We start from the raw sequence: 14,546 nt of genomic DNA on the forward strand, positions 1-14,546 counted from the left end.
AAGTATTTCTTCCAGTAGATGCTTCAGTCTTGAGAAGTTCCGCTGGAACAGATATGATTTCTGAGACTAAGAGTTGAGTCAGAAACTTCATGTGTGAAGAAGACAATCCCCTGTCTCCCCAACCTGGTGCTGTCAAACCATGGCTTTTAAGCAGCAGCCTGAAAAGGATTGAGGGAAGGGGTTCAATTACTCACTGTTGGTCAACTCTTTCTAAACCTATGCTGACACAGCAGGGACACCTGTAAACACACAGAAAACCAGTCACATCACGTGATATAAGCCTTTTGTCCATCTGTCCATTCTGTGCAAGGAGCCTGGGGCTTACTTACTTGTAGGTCCTCAGCACAGTGCTTGACTCTTGATGAATGCTACCAGCCAGGCAGATTAACCTGGCTTCTACTACTGCCATTTGTGTAGGCAAAAACACCTTGACATCTGCCTTTCATCTACTAAACTTTCCTGAGTATGCAGTGTGGACTGAGGCCTTTTTTTTTCTCTTTCAGATAGGCATCCCTAGTCTTGAAAGCATTCTATCAGCCATTCTCAAGGACCAACCTTGTAGCAGCCAAACTGACTACTGAGTCTCATTTGCCCTTTGCCTTGTAGCTGTTGTCGCAGATGAATGAAGTTACAGGCCTGGAATGTAACTCAGGTGAGTGTTCAGTGTCCAGTGTAGAGGAATACCATGGCTTGGGGGAAGACGGGAGGCGTGGATGGTTCATGGAGCACCCTCATAGAGGCAGAGAGAGTGGGATGGGATAGAGGGGTTTCTAAGGGGAGGCCTAGAAATAGAAAACATTTGAAATGCAAACAAAACATATCCAATTTTTTTTAAAAAATTAAAAAATAAACCAGATTCACTCCAAACCGACCTTCTAAGTCTATGGCCTCTTTCATGTATCACCCAATGGCTTATTATTCAGATTTTCTTATTGGGCTACAACTATGATCTTGGTAAGCATCTTGTCTCTCTGATTCTCAGTCAGTTCTCTATTGTTACACACTTTTTGCACAACCTCCATCCCCTGAGCTCTATTCATACCCTCAAATCCCTCTAAATTTGGGGACTTCTAATATTTGGGGAAAATGAGGGACAAAAATCAGTGTATGTTGAGCACTTCCTGATGTCCAGTGCATAGAGATCTATGGGTTTATAGATCTGATAAGCCTCTGGGAGGTACTTTTGGAAAGCAACAGTATGGGCTTAGGTCCCCCTTGTAACCTCACTTAACATTGCCAGCTTTGTGGGCTTCTATACTGCTGCTCTGAGAAGAGTTGGAAACTCCTGCAATAGAGGTCCAGCATCCCATTACCTTTGCCATTGTCAGGATACTAGTGGGAGTAGGTTTGATGGAAATATTCTCTCAAGAATATTCACAGAGTCAATGCTTCTTGTGGAGCATTTGAATGAAGTACCAAGTTCAAGGTTAGTTCTGCATGAACTTCCCAAAGCCAGTGAAGTGGAGCAAGAAGAAAGCCAAGCAGAAGGCACCCATTACCATCTCCCTCAGCACCTTTCCTCAGGACAGGGTAACTTGGTTTGGTAGAAGAAGCCAGGTCCTGAGAGACCTGGCCCTCACATGCTTAGAGAAGGTGCCAGGTGTACTGGAAAAATGTGGGTGACAGGGGTGTATTGAGCAGCATGTCAACTGAATAAGTAAAAATATATTCATACAGAAATTATATTACATTTTTAACAGAATGGGAAAAATGTATTGCTCTACTAACTCTAGGGTGGATACACTGGCAAACACTTTAACATCTAGAGTGACTAGATGTTGTACATCAGGATACCTTTGTCATTTACATATACTATGTACATAGCAAAGATAAATAAAATGGAGGACCTGCAGCCCAATGGTCCATTGTTCCCCTCACATCCAAGTGACTCTGCTCACCTTTTCCAGAACTCTTGAGGCCTCTGTTCACCCAGGTCTCAGGGCTCATCCAAAACCCAGCTCTGGCCAAGTGTTCCTGGGTTCCTGGCAGATGTCTGCCTCAGGCTGCAGAGGCACTAAAGGGCCAGACATGGCCTTCAGAGAGCAGGCATTCTTTCAGCCATTCCAGGCCTTCTGCCATCCAAATGCAGACATATGCAGAGGCCTGTCATCTCATAAACAATCTCTTAGGTAATCCAAAAATGGGATGCCATCCTATAGTCGTGATGTGTTGGGTAGACCATACAAGTTTACTAACATCTCTATGACTGTTTTCCTGACTTGAAATTGAATTTTGGGATGGATCATCTGTGGACTGGTTGCTAAGAAAGAAATCATTGACTAACATGAATAATACAGCCTTACATACATGGGTTTAACATTCTAGGTGCAGAGTAATTAGCTGTGGGAATTAAAAACAAAAACCAAACCAAACAACAGGAAGACTAACCACAACAATTTTAAATAAAAACTGTTGAGTGCTGGGATGAAAGGCATGTATTAACAATGAACAGCTTTATAGGTATTCATAATATAAAACAAACAGACATACACTCCTATTGCAGTTGTAGCCGTTGCAGCAGAGATTGCTGTGTGATATTGTGTGCTGCTTCCTTTCCCCAGATAGCTCAGGCCTCCAGTCCTACACCAGGTGTGCTGGACATAAGAGTAGCCTAGTTGACCTGCCTGCTGCCATGGCATGATTCTGCAGCAACCCTTCTTTTGGTAAAAAGAAGTCTGAATTCAGTTGGCCCATTGTTGGGGCATCCAGAAACCTTCAGGGCAGGAAACAACCAAAACACCATCAGTGAAAGTTCAAAAGAGAAATCACATTGGAAAAACATGTGCCCTAATGGGAAGAAAAGGCCCTCAACCTTCTATTGCATCACCAATCTTCCCCTCTTCTGTTGAGCTTTGCATGGTGATACTGTGTGGCTGAAGGTGGTAGTCAAAGACACATGTCACCCCACAAAAGCCATACACAAGTTTCCACTTACATCTGTGAACTTACTTGGCATTATAGCACAGATTCAGCACATCCAAGATAAGAATGCAGAAGCCACAGATGACAATGCCAAAGGGACTCCCTCCTGAACTTATGGACCCATTGCAATTGAGGTTTAACCTGACCTCAGGCCATCCCACTCCCTGCTAGCCTCCTGATTCTTATGTTTGCTATGAGTACAGTATCATGGTACAACCCCCAACATCCTCATGCCTGGACTTGGGAATTGAGGAAGACAGTTATTGGAGAAGTGACAGCTATGTGGTTACAATGTAGTAGTGCACCGTCCAGGTTGACCTTTGCTCACTGATGGCCACTTATACAATTGTCTGTTTGTATTTGAGAAAGGAAGGATGTGCACCTTAATACTTTGAAGAAGGAAAAGAAAGTTTACAATTTTACATTTGCCCTGTAGTTGAGCCCCTATGTTCCAAAGAAATGGGAGCTTTCCTTGCAAAAGATAGGATTGTAAACCAGAGATTTTGTGAAACACATGCATGTGTATATGGAAACAATGCCCACTATGAAGGAATGGACATTAAGAAAATACTATCCATGTTTTATACAGTTAAAGGTATAGGAGAAAGATATTGGCCTCTGGGAAACAGGGAAAACCTGGGGCAGCAGTTTGTATTTCACATGAATTGACTCAGGTGGTATATTTATTATTGAGAACAATTTCTCACATCCATGGTCTCTAGAGATTTGGGTGCTACAAAAATTTTTTACCCATGTCAGAGTTGGTTCTAACCAACTCTTTCCATCTGAAGCACTTCACTTGTCATGAAGCAGAGAGAAATCCCTAACTTTGGATGGAGAGGTTGCCAAAGGGTATTCCCTGGGTCATATGAGAGACTCCAGGAAAGGACACCCCAGAAATTGGACAATTTGGGGACAGCTAGTTAGCAGGTAGGTCATGGCACTACCCAGTGACATCATCAGGAATGCCTTCCTTGGACATTCTCTCATATCTAGGAAAGAAGTAGAATCTTCTGTGATGTCACCTGTGTTGTGGTGACAACAACTGCCTGTGGGATATTTCTTCAGTGCCTTTTGGGTTCACAAACAGGCATGTTTTCCAGGCTGCTTAGGCTATTTCGGAAAGAGAATGGTGATCAAGAAGAGACCTCTCTGAGTACGAAAGAAGCTGGCCTCCTGTCTTGTAAGAAAGGAAGACTGAAATCGTTCTGGGGAAGGCACAGTGAGACCTGGGTAGAGTTGGGGAACTTCCTGGAAGAAATAGGCTTGAGCTGGGCCTTCCAGGAATATGCCTTACAAGCTGGAGCCTTGGAATTTCTCAATGGTAGAACAAGAGTCAAGAATTTCTGATTATTAGTTTGACAGAGAGCCAGGTACTGACAAGCCTGCAGCTACTTTTCTGGGAGCTATTTAATTTCATTTTCAGTGGCAAAGAATGCCATCAGTAGGAACTATGAGATTAACAGTGTGTCTGTTCATGGTAGGAGTTGAAGCCCTTCATCTTCTGGATTACTACAGGTGAAAGGAGTCTCTGAGGACAAAACAGAGAAGGATGTGACTCTGGTCATGTGTGGAGTCTCAGACACTTTGGTTTTCAACACACATGATTAGACCTTGATGGTGCTAAGCAATATGAACTCCAGGATTTACCTGCATCACATCTGATATGAGCTGACAAAGATCCCTAAGTCTTTATTTCTGAGGAAGCTTATGGATTTCAGTGCATAATTCTCTCTGTAATAGAGAGTGTGGTATATGTATGATGATGGTGGTTGGGAAGAGGGATATAGCTGAGCAGAACAGCTCAAAGATTGCTTTTCTGCTCCTTCTGGGATTCACCCTGTCTCTAGCTTTTCCTCTCCCTCACCATTCTTTTTGAAACTCAGAATTGTCTCTGCTGCCCCTGGGCCATCCACTCTGCAAATTCATTTGTGTTTATCTAACTCCAGGCTCTACTAGGCAAACATCATCCCAGAATTCCAGCATCAGTAACTGGAAAGAGATGACAAGATTGGAAGAACTGAAATTGAAGATCAAGAAGATGAGCTTTGAGGAGGAAGAAATTAGTCAAATGCTGAACCTGTACAATTATAATGATTTGAACTACAGGTAGTAATTATGCTCAGTCCCCTGTTGACTGTATTGTGCCCTCTCTATTAACCCAAGATTTCCTCTCATCAAAGGAGTGTGTCACCTCTAATCATGCATGTTAGAAAGCCGTGACAGGTGTTGAGTAGTAGGATACATGACCTTACAGTGCTTGGAGTTTGATTGGTTCTGTCCACAGCTGGAAGGCCCTGGTCAGATTTGCTGCTTCTCAGTGTGTAAATGAAATGCCTGCAGGTCATCACTGCTTTCCTCTGAGTTTGGTCCTTATACTCTGAGACTATGGCACCTCCCTGGATTTAGCTGGCATTCTAATTGTGTTTGTGGGTGGGTTGGTGTGTATGTGTGTGAATGTAGTTGTGTTTGTGCTGTTCAGGATTTCAGGCTCTGGGACCTTTGATGGGGTTTGAGGATTTGTGTGATGCACAATTTGCAGGTCAGGATAGTGTTGAGTCCATAGAAGCCCAAATAGATCCACAGGGTACTTTGCTCCTTGTGTTTGCACTGGTGTCACATAGGAATCTCCTGGGGGAGGAAGTGTTATTAAGAATCTCCCCTGTACATACTAATCTTGTCCTCTGAGAAGTCATGTAACAATAGGAACTAAGTATTGATATTCCTACTTTAAAAACAAAAGTAATCAGAGATATCTGTTGGGCCCAAGCTGTGGCAGAGACTAGGAGAAACTTCTCACAGAACTAGTGTATTCCTTCAGGCTCACAGGAGATGCTCTTGGAGGTCTCCTCCCTCCATTTGCTCCCCTGGCTCTGCTGTCCTGTGCCAAGGATTATAAGTTTAATCAGCACCAATAGGCCCCATGTCCAAAGAGCAAGGCTGTGGCATATATTATTGGCTGGGGTAGTCCAGGATACAGCCGTTCTGCACATGACCCTTACAATAATATTTGCTCTGTGTGTCATGCCCTAACACAGGATGAACATCGAATTCAACATCATTAAAAGAAACCACGAAAAGACCATTATGAATATCCAGAAAATGACAGAGTCAGTAATTGATGCCATGGAGAAATACAAGGACCTCATTGAAGAAAACTATTCCTACAGGTGAGTGACTGACAAAGCTGAGACCCCAGCTCTAGACAGGGAATGCTTCTGTCCTTCTAGGACTTTGAACAAAAGTAAGGGCTCTGATTCTATACTGTTTCTTAACAGGAACCCTGCCTTGAGGCAAGGGTCATGGATTTGTACCTCTTGCACTCAGGTGTCCTAAGTCTGAAGAGTGTAGAAGTGGATAAGTTTGTAAGACCTTTCAGTCTTTATTCTACCAAATTCAGGATCCTCTACATAGAAAATATTTTCACCTCGATGGGAATATCAAGCAACACTGAACCTCTATGACTCTGACAATAGATTTAAAGATCTGAGATCCATGACAAAAATGGAAAGAGTGTATTCCTGTTGGGTCTTCTCTCCTCTGTCAGAGGGGAATTGCCCTCTACCTGCTGATGGTTTTCTAGTACCAGGGACATATAAGCACCCATGAGGAACATTTCATCTTCCTTGATGGACATAAACCCACTTGCTGTCAACTCTTACAGAAGTAATTTCAGTCTGGGGGAATGTGGCTGGTCTCTGGATGTGACCTGCCTCTAATTGGTGCTGATATGTATACTGGGGACTCTAGTCTGAGGCTGTCTAGGGACTAGGACACTTGCAGGGATGATGGTACTGGGAGAAGTGACAGGCAAATGGAAGCTGGCTGGGAATCACCATTTTGTTTGTTTGTGGTTCAGCACCAGGCACTGCCAACTCCTTAGAGAATGTTGTCAACTGAAAGACAATGTCAGGATATTGCTGCAGAGCGGGAACAGAAATCTGCTGGTGGAGCAGAGTGAACCACAAGTGTCCTATGGAGAAGATAAGAGCTTCTGTGATGAGGCCAACAAGAACATCTATGTCCCGGGTGCCAAGCATCAGCAGGTAGGATGAGTCAACAGAGGCAGAGTGTCCTCATGTCTAACCAGAAACATGCATAAACCAGTGTCACTGTCCACCAACTTATCTAGGCCCTCACCTATGTCTCATCCAAGTGATCATTTATGTGATCATTTAAAAGGCTTTGTGTGGATGTAGCCTTTTTCAAAAACTCCATGTTTAGAAACTAAATGCTCTATAGGTCTTCAACCCTGTCAGAAGTCCAGAATGACTGAGTTAACTGAAATTATGGGAAGACTAAGCATAGCTTCTAAAACTTAGCCAATTCATAGAGACCACTGAACACCCGAAAAGCCCCTATACTAGCGAACTTTGGAGCATCAAATCTTCAGCCTTCTGGCCCAGAGTTATCTGACAAACCTTAGTGATGCAGAATTATTAAGGGATGATTACTCTGTCTAGGCAGATATAATCAGTCGTCTATTCTGCAAGTGTGTCCTTTTCTGGACAGTAATTTGTCTGTAGATGGAAAGAGGCAATTCTTGCCTAGTGGTTGTCACTGCACAACTAGAGTAACTCCAAGGATGCTCAATTTCTTCTTAGAATCCACGACAGGAATCTGTCAGGAGCAGACAGGTCTCTAATCAAAATGAACATTAATATAGAAATATTTGTAACGTCAATTCTATGGACTTCTGACGTTTTGAAAACCAACTATCCATGTAAGGTAACCTGGACTGTTGTCTGTTAACTCCTCTCAGCTATTTCTAACTAAAATACGGAAAACACCCTAACATTAAACTCAGACCATGAATTTGCTATAGTCCCTTAACTCATAGGCTAACCATCCCAAATCAGTTTAAAAAGTTAAAGAAGGACTGGTTCTAAGCCTTGTATTCCTAAATGTGTTATACAGGCACAAGCCCATGACACTATCAATATTCATCTCACTTTTATATCAATATGAAGGTCAATGCCAATGAAATCCTTAAAGTTGAAATCAAAGTTAATTTTGTACCACTTAAGAAATTATAACTTCATCTTGATATTAATTATACAGATTGCTACCAATAGGTTATGGCTATGCAATAAGTCCTAGCTAATCCTCCCTGTTCCAACAAAACCACTACTTTTCCCTAGAGAGGCAGAGCTGTTGAGGCCCACACTCTGCCTCAACACTTTGCCTCAGCGCTTTGGGGCTAAGTGCTCTGGTCAAGAGAGAGAGTGGGGCTGCAGGGGCAGGAGACTCCAAGAATGGAGATAAGACAGGGTGTGATCAAGTCTCTTTCTATTTTCTCAAGTCTCTCTTCTTGAAGTGAATTCTGAGGTATTTATATACACAAGCAGGAGAACACAGGTGAAAACACTTTACCACGTGCACCATACAGCTGAGGTCACTAAACAGCAAAACAAGCTATGTGGGATAAAATCAGAGTGTGCTTCAGCTGTTATAGGCTTTTGAAATCAATTCTTTCATCAGGGTATATGGTTCCAGATGGCTGCAAAGTTGATCTAGCCACTTTCTACTAAAGTCGGCTCCCAACAGGTCCCCCTTTTTAAATTTTTTCAAAAGGGGAGGCTGGGAAAACTTACGGAAACTGTGCCTGTCAGAGTCCCCTACTTCCAGCCTGTAATATCGGACCTGTATGGATTTACCAAAGCCATCAGTTTGTTGAACAGCATGAAACCGAGAGACAAGAGACTTAATATCTAAACTGTTGATATAAAAGCAACACTCTTTAAGGCAACACACAACTTCCCCTGTTGGAGAAGTGAAAGGTCTAAGCCTTATACCCACAAATTTATGCCAATGAAATCCTTGAATTTTGCATCAGCTTAGTAACAATTATACAGATAAAGACAGCCTAATATTAACCACCTCAGTCCCCAAGTCCAGGGAATTGGGGCACCGACTCTTCATTAACTTCTTCAAGCTGAACATGGGCATTGACTTTTAGAAGAGGAATGAGGGGAAGGGTAAATTGATAAACATCTGAAGTCTGTCTTAACTGCATCCAGCTGGAAGTCCAGGGCATCAGTGAACATGCAGGTGATAAGATTCATTCTCCAAAGCTGTGTATTCTGCAATATACAAATCTCAAAACAAGTCTTAGTATCAAGATAATTATTTTGATTCCCTGAAATCTAGTATTCTGAAGGCCTACCTCTGTCATGTCTGATCCATATAATTCTGGAAGACATAACTACTACCTTAATGACCTCATCAGAAAACTCACAGAAAAACCTTTTTTTTCCAAATTAGCCTTTCCTTAAGCCAGTAACCAGAAAAACCTTTACATTGAGTTTTTATCCAGAAAAATATAACTATATAACTCAAAATTACACCCATTTTGAAAGTTAAATCAATTAACGTTATCATTCTGCTTAGCTCTCTGTCTAGAGCAGCCTTCTATTTATTCCTCGTGAATTTAAAGCCTTTTCCATCTGTTTTTACTCACTTATTTCTTGCCCCATTTTCGTTACTATAACCTTTATTTATTTTTCTGTTTGGCTCTCTTGACTCAGAGCAGCCTGTAATTTACTCCTTGCTTCTTTAAAACCTTTTTCATCTGTTTCTGCTTACTTATTTCTTGCCCCGTTTTTGTTACTATAACCTTTATCTATCTGTTTGGCTCTCTTGACTCAGAGCAGCCTGCAATTTACTCCTTGCATCTTTAAAACTTTTTTCATCTGTTTCTGCTTATTTTTTGCCCCATTTTTGTTACTATGCAATCACCTTTGTTTCACTTCCGAATTCACCCAGCTCCGTCAGTCGACTGGTTCTCCAGCGCAGGGTGTCTTCCACTGTATCCTGCTTACTGGAGCCCCACGTTGGGCGCCACAAATTTTGAGGACTTGCACTCTGCCTCAACGCTTTGCCTCAACGCTTTGGGGCTAAGTGCTCTGGTCAAGAGAGAGAGTGGGGCTGCAGGGGCAGGAGACAAGACAGGGTATGATCAAGTCTCTTCTATTTTATCAAGTCTCTCCTTTATCAAGTCTCTCTTTATCAAGTCTCTCTTCAATTTTCTCAAGTCTCTCTTATGTCTCTCTTATTGAAGTGAACTCTGAGGTATTTATATACACAAGCAGGAGAACACAGGTGAAAACACTTTACCACATGCACCATACAGCTGAGGTCACTAAACAGCAAAACAAACTATGTGGGATAAACAAGATATTTATCAGAGTGTGCTTCAGCTGTTAGAGGCTTTTGACAACCAAGTCTTTCATCATGGTATATGGTTCCAGATGGCTGCAAAGTTGATCTAGCTGCTTTCTACTAAAATCGGCTCCCAACACAGAGCAATATCAACCACCTTAGTCCCCAAGCCCAGGGAATAGGGACACTGACTCTTCTTTAACTTCTTACTATGAGAGAAAAGATCTGAGTGGATGGTTTTCAGCTGACATTCATTCTAAAACCAAGAAAAAAGCCAGATTCAAAATTAAGTGTTTTAGTTAGGAGAGATGACAGAGGTTCTGGTTATTCAACAAAATGATGGACTGGGTATTAGGGCGATCTTTTACCTCACTGGTACAATTAGGAATGATTATGCACTAATTGTAATTTGAGAGAAAAGTTTTATTTAAACAGGAAGGGTGATATGTAGGAGGAGAAGGGGAAGGAGTACCGAGAAGAAGAGATGGAACAAGGAGAGGAGAAGATGAAGGAGAGGAGAAGCTAGGTGATGAGAGAGAGAAAGAGAGAGAAAGGGGGGGCATGGAGGCAGATGTTCACATGTCTCCACCAGTCAAAGATAGTTCATATATCTAGGTTGGGTATTGGGTTACACTTCTGATTGAACATTACCAAACTTATTAAGCCTTTAATTAACATTTTAAAATTCTATAAAAGCAAAAAGGAAAAGGGGGCATGGGATAGGGGTTTTCTAGGGAGGGGAAATGGGGAAAGGGGATGGCATCTGAAATGTAAATAAAATATAAAATAAAAAAATTTTTAAAAATTAAAAAAGGAAAGCAAATGCTCTTGCTCTGCTTGAGTCTGCATTTTTAAGGGCAATGGGTTGGCTACACACCACACCACTGCCTGCCATTAAGTTTGAAGGGTGCTAGGTGGAGCCCTTCTTTATCATAGCACAGGGCTAGGAAAGATGAAGAAAAGACCTGTATCTCATTCCAGGTAGGAGGTAGTTTTCGTGGATGAGAGCATAGTGGAAATGACAAGTAAGTGGATCTCACTGTTGCCTTTGGCAGATGTTGTTATTCTTCTCCCTCTGCTCTTTTCCCTCTATCTCAGGTTGGTCTCTTCAGGCTTCGTAGATCTTGATCCACAGTGACAGATCCTCAGCTTGTCAGTCTTGTTTTCTCTGAGTGCTGCTATAGAGGTCATTGTTCCTGGGCCTCAAAGTCTAAAGCTGGCTGGATGAGCAGGGATGTGGGAACAGATTCTCACAAGCTGAGGTTTCTTTTGAGAGATCTGAGTCTTCAAAGAAAATTTCTGCATATATACCCACCCCCATTCTGACCATGAAAAGTTTTCTCTAGGGCTTTTTATTTCTCTAGGAAGAATAGCAGTGATGTAGGTCTCACTTGAAACATCTGCTTTGCCTAGACAAAAGACCTTTTCTTCAAACATGACAGATTCCTCATTGTTTTCTGCTCACTTATGATTTTTGGTGTTAGTGTGTGTGTGTGTGTGTGTGTGTGTGTGTGTGTGTATGTGTGTGTGTGGTGTTAGTGTGGTGTTAGTGTGTTTCTTCAGACATGCAGCTGTGTGTGTGTTAAGATGCCAAGTTTAAAGAGAAAAACACTCTGAGATTTCAGTTTGTTTCCATGAAACATCAAATACAGCAGTCAAATTATTCTGCACCTCCACCTGGCTCTCAAGAGAAACAGGACACAAAATATTCTTGTAAAGTCAGATTTTCAAATGATTAGGGGCAAAACTATTGATTCTCACTGAAGTCCTTTGGAGCAAATCAAAGGAATATGGTCCATGGAGGTAAGGGAAAGATTGTTGTATAAAATCCATGTGTTTATGTCTCTTTTCTGCTCTTGGTGAATTGTCAAGGCTCACTGGAATGTTAGGTTGCTCGTTGTGTCTTCTTAGCATTCCAAGTTGCTTTCCTCATCGCTTGCTACCATTTCCTTTCCAGCTACTTCTGCTCAGTAAAAGTTTGCCTTCAAGTCTGTCTTGGATTTTATTTCTTGAGAGATTGAGTTGCTTGGAGCTGTATCTGCATCTAGCAGAAATCCCAGGGATGTGGTGCAAGAACAGGGGTGTTTCAGGAGCCCCTTGAAGCTCAAGATCTCTAAAGCACTCACTGTGTGTTATCTGTGTAGCATTCTGCAACTACTGGTATTCAAAATAATTTCCTCTCAGATAAAATCAGCCTCAATGGCGGTTGAGAATAATGAAGACCTTCAGACAGGTCTGGTAGTATAAAATCGGGTAGGTCTGTGAGAAGCCTTTTTCAGAAAGTGGAAAAGAAGTCCCCTTTTACCCAGCGAATTAGAACAAGTAGTAGATGTACACAGAGTAAATAGGGCACATCAGGGTTGTAGTGGTCTGCAGAGCAGCCCTGAAGGAGAAACTATCCAGATGTCCATTAGCTAAAGAGTGAAAATGCACCATTTGGTGCAGCCCTTCCATGGACTATTGCTCAGTGTGAGATACTCCAAACAAGCATTTGGCATTTCAACTAGTCAGCCTTATCTTACTCAAAATATCCTTGACACAGTCAAATGATGAGGAAAAGTTTTACATTTTTTCCTAGTTATGGGGAATTCTTATTATTCTGGGTTCATAGCTTTGAACACCAAGTCAGTCAGGCTATGGTAAAGGGAGCTCCTATTGGAAGAAGCTGTTTACTTGGGGACAAGTCTGAAACAGTGAAGAAGAACAAGAAGCTAATATACCACCAACATGTGATCCTTAGCTGGGAAACAAGCCTACTCTACACAGCCTTGGAAACTTGCTAAGGCAGATTAGATAATAAGCCAAGAAGCCTGATTCCAAGTTAGGTTTAAGAGAGGAAAGCCTATCATTGACTGCATTGTCCATATGCTATGCCACTATGTACCTATCCCATGCAATATTTGATATTTTTATACCTGAAAAATATACTGGGCAATTTTTATATTAGCCATAACTGGGAAACTAAACTGGTCACTGCAATATACCATGCTCGTATTGTGTGAACACATATATTTTGTGTGTTTGAGAGTGTGCCCTACAAAACCCATAGACATACAGGCGTATGTTCTGTTTCTTCATGACCATCACCTTATAGTTCAGTGGAGTAATTTTCTTTAACACACTCTTGCTGATTATAGGACCAGAGCAGTGCCCATCGATTTCATGGGAGATGGTTTCTCTGGGTATTTTCAGATAAAGGGACTGACAAGTGGAACACAGGCAGGTGCCTGCACTGGAGAAATAATCATAGTCTTCAATTCTTGGTAGGTTTTTTTATAAGACATCTACATGGTTTTCTAGGTAACTCTCATCTTTCTTGAACTCAGATTCAGACATTGCTACAATATTACTACACAATATAATATACGTGGACTACTGGAAAAATATACTTTTTTTACACCAGTAGAGTGTGTAGTTCACAGTTCAGTTTCTAGCAGTTTTTAAAAGCTGAGAAAACGATAAAGCCTGGGTACTCTATGACACTTGGGCATCAAGGAATGGCCTCAGCTGATGGGTCATGCTGGACTGTCCAGCTGAATAGAACTGGTGTTGGAGGGAGAGCTGAACTGCCAAATCCTTACCAGGTCTTTGGCCCTTCCTTCCATAGGTCTAAAATGTTCCTGCAGAAACTCAAACATCGCTCAGACCAGGACAAGATCTCCCACCAAGAGAACTGCTGTATGAGGTGCACTGAGTGTGTGCAGCAAATGCACCACTATGGCATCTCATCCCTGATCACCATGGCAATCATGGGCTGCGATTTCTTCTTTATATTGCTTTCTTTGGCATGAATAGGCCTTAATTTCATCTGGCCACTAGCCCAGCAAGAGTGCACATTTGGAGGAATTCAGGGCAGTGCTGAGGCACATCAAGAGCTGCTGGGCATCAGGGAAGAGTCAGAGTGGACATTTTTCTTGCCCTGATGAAGAATAACTTCATGGATATCTGTTAACAAACTTGCAGACTTTAAGCCAAAAACTGTAACATGTCTTATGCTCAGTCTTGGGAGGACATATTCTTCAAACACAGACTCCAAAAAGAGAAGACCTGCTTACATTTCTCTTGAAAAGATTATTTCCATCAATAACTGCTTTCCTATTATGTTGCCAAGGCCAGCCACAGGCTGTAAGTCTGTGCTGCAAAATGAGCAGCCAAAGAATGCTGCTTCCCACAGTTCTAGAGTTTAGATTTTGGTTTGAGTTTTTCTAACTTTGGTTATTTGTTTTATCTTGTTTTCATTTGAAGTTTGTTATTGATTTATTGTTGTTTTGTTCTTGTAATTGATTTGATATTTTGATAAGCCTATACACTGTACATATTGACTGCTTGGTTTCAGTCACTTTTGAGTAAATTGAATGTAGTCTTATGAATGAAAGAGTGATCTTTTAACTCTTCACTTATAAGAACTTTCTTTATTCAGGTGTGGTGTCACCATGTTGAAATTCCACACCTATTAGACAGAG

General features: G+C 41.8%; 1 pseudogene; it reads left to right on the top strand.

Annotated features, from left to right (window-relative positions):
• Window positions 1-4,014: 4,014 nt before the first annotated feature.
• Window positions 4,015-13,777, top strand: LOC117703803 (uncharacterized; annotated as a pseudogene).
• The last annotated feature ends 769 nt before the right edge of the window (window positions 13,778-14,546 follow it).

This window comes from Arvicanthis niloticus, chromosome 2 (genome assembly GCF_011762505.2).
Source record: "Arvicanthis niloticus isolate mArvNil1 chromosome 2, mArvNil1.pat.X, whole genome shotgun sequence".
Lineage (NCBI taxonomy): Eukaryota > Metazoa > Chordata > Mammalia > Rodentia > Muridae > Arvicanthis > Arvicanthis niloticus.